The sequence below is a fragment of the Octodon degus genome, unplaced genomic scaffold (genome assembly GCF_000260255.1).
Source record: "Octodon degus isolate 3935 unplaced genomic scaffold, OctDeg1.0 scaffold00027, whole genome shotgun sequence".
Lineage (NCBI taxonomy): Eukaryota > Metazoa > Chordata > Mammalia > Rodentia > Octodontidae > Octodon > Octodon degus.
The window spans coordinates 4,890,360-4,895,822 of NW_004524603.1; the positions used below are offsets into that span (position 1 = coordinate 4,890,360).

General features: G+C 44.2%; 1 pseudogene; it reads right to left on the minus strand.

Moving 5' to 3' along the window:
- Positions 1–1,010: 1,010 nt before the first annotated feature.
- Positions 1,011–4,926, minus strand: LOC101582545 (annotated as a pseudogene).
- Positions 4,927–5,463: the final 537 nt, after the last annotated feature.

Sequence of the window (5,463 nt, forward strand, 5' to 3'; positions counted from 1 at the left end):
CTCAAACCTTCTCCCGTAATCCCCACCACTCCTCCAGATGATTTCCAGTAAAGACACCAATGAATATCTGCCAACCCCACAGTCACTGTTGTGTGCTCATCTGTTGCCATGGTGGGCGTATGGATGAATTATTTGGAGGTCGTCTGGTACTCCACAATTCTTAGAAAATCCACCAGAGGGGAACGTGTGAGCAAGCCAGTGCCAGGCTGTGCAATAAAGCAGACAGTTCTGCAGGGGAAGCTGCGGCAAAGGGCTGCCATCACGTGCACCATGGTGACTTGAATACTTTTTTCCACTTTACTGCAAAACTTGTTGGAATTTTCTGGTCTGTCTTGTCCACCAGCCTGTGAGCTCCTGGGGCATATACTGTTGTTTATCTCTATACTCTGGGAATTCTGGCCCTGGCTGTGAGTTCTGGATGGAATCAGGAGACTGTAGTATGATTTGAGGCTGAAGGTATCTATTGTAACACCTGCAGGAAAACCCTGGAACTTTCCTGTGGCTAAAAGGAAATTAGGAGTCTCCTGATTTGATGCAAGGTATCAATAAATCAATAAATCAATGAGAGAGAGAGAGAGAGAGAGAGAGAGAGAGAGAGAGGAAGCAATATTTTTTTCCCCAAATCAGTAAGGAAGTTTCATCCTAATTGATTCTAACTAAACCATCATAAGGGGAAATGAAGCTGTCCAGAGCCTTATTCTTGGATTGAGAGGAGAACACACCATAGGGGAGGGGATCCTCTTCTTAAGACAGGTCAAATTTAAAACTAAGGACCAGAAAATGGATTTTCTGGTCCTGCGTTTCCTGAAGGAAGAGGAGCAATACTCACAACAGGCAGATAAACAGAAATGGGTGATGGAAGCTAAAGCAAGCAAAGTCACTCGGGTATAAAAATTGTCAATTACGACAAACCATCCTGTGTTAGGTGGGTTCTTGTTGCTATAACAAAATATTGGAGGTAATCAACTTGAAAAGAGAAAAGGTTTATTTTGGCTCAGTGTTTTGGAGGTTCAGTCCACCGTGGTTGGGTCTATTGCTTTTAGACCAGGGGTGCCTGGGATGTCACAAGCGAGGAAGCTGCTCACCATCAGTTGGCCAGGCTGCAGGAACAGAGAGGAAGGGACCAGTATCCCCAGCTCCACAAGGGCCACTCCGAGGGCCTGCGACCTCCCACCAGGCTGAACCCCTCAAGTTTCCACCACCTTCCAATTGTGTCAAGTTGAAGAACAAGCCCTCGGTACACGGGCTTTGGGGGGCTGTCCAGATCCAAATGACGGCACACCCCAGGCATTTCTAGGGCTGTTCGCAGGACCTCAGACAGTCCATCTCTTGTCTCCCAGTGTGAATGGTGATGCCGGAGGGGAATGGTGTGTGATGGTGGAGATGGACGCAGGATACTGCATCCACAAGCCGCCAAATGCCAAGAATTGCACCAGCAACTGAGGCCTCAGGGAAGGATCCTGCCCAGGGTCTCAGGGGAGCCTGGACCCCCGACACCTACATTGCACTTTGGCCTCCAAAAATAATAAGATAATAAGTTCCTGTGGTCTTAAGATAGCCTTAAAAAATTACAGGAGGCCATTATTTTAAGTCAGGCTCTTGTGCAGGGTCCCCAAAGAACAAAATGAAAATCAAAATGGAGTCACTTGTGTTAACGTTCCATGTTACCAAACTGAAAATAAGTTACTTTTTTACATAAAACACTGAATACCATTTACATTAACACTGATATTTTATGATTAGCTTTATTAATGGTAGAACATTTTTATGCATTTTGAAATTGTGCTATTCACAGTGGTTGATTCAGTACAAGTCAACAAATATTCAAGCCTACATGACAGAAGGATGGAATGGCATTACCTTTTTATATTATAAGCTAAGTTCTTTTTAAGAGTAAAAGTTAATATTGGGATTCAAAAACCTAGATTTTAAAAAAAGTTGCTGCCAATTTAACTGATACATTATAAAGGCCACAGGACTACCCATTAATGCCTCTTGTCAGAGAGTGATTAATCTCTCGAACCACTTTTCCTCAGCTTCAGCTTTTTCAATAAATAAATTTGGATGAGAGTTGTCACCTTGGTATTTGATAGCAGTCGGGATGCCGGTCCTGACTCCCGAGTTGTAAGCTTCACCTCATTAGGTTCCACTGACTTTTCGACTTCTCTACTTGGTCTGAATGTCTGCTGAAAAAAGAATCACTTTCAGTAGCTTCCACTTCGTAGACTTTTTCCTTGTTCTGCCGGGGTAGCTTGGTTGTCCTCTTTTCTTCTCTTTGTTTCTTCTTCATTTCTTTCTCTGGCCTTCAATGCTTCATCAGCTTTTGCGGCAGCTTCCAGAACTAGCTGCAGTCCGGCTTTTGCCGGTTCAGCCAGCGGCAGATTTCTAACCCAGCTCTGATGTTTCTAGGTGCCCCACGTTTGATGTGTCATTCTTTGTCCCTGCCTGTACCCTTTTCTCTTTATCTCTGGCTTTATGTGGATCTCTATCCCAGGACTTAATACAGGTTCTTCTGTGACTGGACCGTTCACTGCTTTGGCTGTGGATGAGATCTCGACCTTCCTGCTCCGCTTTTAGTCCTAGACCTCTGAAATCTGTAAGACTTCCCTCGGCCCCTTGCACGACTTTGACTTCGTTTTCTTCCAGAGCCACAAGAAGAGCCACTGCGTGACCAGTGCCTGAATCTTCTGTCATAAGAAGGATGCGAACGAGATGGAGGATCTCTGGGCCAAGATCTCGACTTTGGTCTTGCGTTCCTCCCACTTTTCTTTTGGCTGTGTGTTCCACTGTCTGAAGAACTGGCAGATGGCCATCTACGATGTTTCTTTGTTCTCTTGCTTCTACTTTCTTCTGTAGTGTCTGAGGACCGATGACCAGCCTCCCATGTCTCCGTGCTTGCACCTCCAGCTGATGAGCAAGTGTCACAGGCCTGGAAATGTTCCTGCAAATCAGGGCACCACCAGCATCCTCCGAACTTGCTTAAGGTTAAGCCCAGCACCTTCCTGGTTCCCAAGTTATTTGGCTTTCTGGAAAATCAAGAAGGTAGCAGGCAGGTGTCCTATTTTGTGCAGTGGAAGCGGGAAAATGGAAGAAATTCATTTATTGATGAAGGTTTATCTTTAATACCCTAACAGGCAAATTTCTTAAATAAGCCAGTTCCAACTGGGATAACGAAGCCCCCTCTGTTTTAATACTTACCTTCTTTAACCTCACAAAGAAAAAACCTGAGGCTTACCAGTCAGTTATCATTGCTCTGACTTCCTGGCTCTGTCTTATAAGAAAAGGAACCATGAAACCAATTTACTTTTCTCTTGTCTTCATTTCTGCTTTATTTCAGCTATTTTCTGTCTATAAACACAACTTCCACTACTCAGCCCACTAGAACACTAACTATTTTTCTGGGATGAAATGGTCCCCAATTCTCATAAAAGTAATTAAGCTTATTGGTACATTTTAGGTGTACACAACGATCACATTCATTAATAGGGAATTTGTAGCGGTACGTGATATAACTTGATTGTTTTTTCTCCATTCCTTCCCCTCCTTATGTACAAAAGCTTTGTTTTCATTTTTCCTTTGTTTCTCGCCATTTGTTTCTTTCCCCTTCCTTCCTTTCACCCTCCCCCATCCCCAGTTCCCCTTTCCATTTGAATATTTTCTTCCTATTTCACAATATCTATTACACATTTTGGTCCTTATTTACACTTTCAGTTTCTCACACCAGAGACCATGCAGTGCTTACATGAGTGTGTCCGATTTATTTCACTTAAGAGTATGACCCCAAGATGTATCCATTTAGCTGGAAATATCTCCAGCTTATCCTTCTATATGGCAGAATAATACTCCATTGTATAAATAAACGACATCTTCTTTAGCCACTCCTCAGGTCAAGGACATCTGGGATATTTCCAAGATTTAGCTATTACAGGCCGTGCTGCTATCAACTCGGGTGTGCATATATTGCTGTGGAATGATGCTTTTAATTTTTTTTTTTTTTTGATACCTAGAAGGGTCTAAGGGAAACTCTAGTCCTACAATTTTGTCTGTTTGCTTTTTGTTTTCTCTTTCTTTGAGGTAGGGTCTCACTATACAGTTCAGGCTGACCTTGGGCTCCCTTTGTAGCCCAGACTGGGCTCAAACTTGAGACATTCCTCCTGCCTCAGCCCCCTGGAGTGCTGGGATTACAGGCATGCGCTACCACACCTGGATTAGCCCTAGTTTTTTGAGGACTCTCCACACTGATTTCCACGTGATTGCACCAGGGTGCACCCCCTCCAACCGTGGAGAAGGGTTCCTTTCTCCCCACAGCCCTTGCAACATGTGTTATTGTTAGTAGCCATTTTTTTTCTGGGATGAGATGGAATCTCAGTGTTGTTTTAATTTGCATCTCTCAATGACCAATGGTGTTGAACATGTTTTCATGTATTTATTTTCTTTTTCTATTTCTTCATCTGAGAGGAGTTCTTTAGATAGTCTAGATAGTAGTCACTTATCTGAGGAACAGCAGTCAAATCTTTTTTCTCGCTGCAGCGGTCCCCAGTTTTAGAATAGCAAAATGAAGCCAATTAAGTTCTTCAAACTAAATTGTAAGCGCCACAGTCTACAATAGGCGCTAACAGATATCTGCTGAATTCGTTATCACATAAATATAACTCTTGGAAAAAGATAAAAGAAATTGGAAAGCAATGAGGAAAAGTAATTATCTTTGGGGAGAAAAGGGAAGAAGAAACAAAGTTTAATCCAGTGACTCAGTCTTAACCTGGCTCCATCCCACCAGTGTATTAGGGCTCCTCTGCGCAGGAAGTCCTAGTTCATTCTGCCTGTGTTCTGCTCCTGCGACAGCAGTCTGTGGACCTCTCTCTGTCCCCAAGGCCCGCTCCCCACCTCCAGGTCCTCCGCCTGCTCGTTGCCAACCTTACCAACCATTTTGTCCTAAAAACTCTTGGAAAGAATCACCTCCCCATCTAAACGGGTCACCCAACCAGTTAAACTCTTTGCTGTCACCCAAGATTTGGGATCGGATCATCTTGGGATATAAGCAACATTTAACCCCCAGGAACCAGGTAACAAAGTTTTTCCACGGAGGTGGACAGTTATCTCAGCAAGCCCACACAGGGCCAGAATTTGCAAGGCTGTCGGGAGAATTACTGGCTTGCTGACTTATGGGCTGGGGCTGTGGAACTGGGGCACAGGGAGAAACAGGCAATCTGCATCAGGCAGCAGCCTCGCCTTGTTAGTATGGTCACTGGCTGAAGCGGGTAGTTGCCTTGTGTAAGGTGGAACTCACGGGGAAGATTATGATTACAGTAAAGTGAAAATTTACCACAGAAAGAGTGCAGAGGGTTCCCCGCACAGATGGGCTAGTTAGGAAGCGGGTCACAGAAGAGCAGCCCCTGGAAGAAGAGGCATTTCACCTCCTTGGGGTCTCAAATGGATGTCATTAATTATTCACAGGTTTTAACT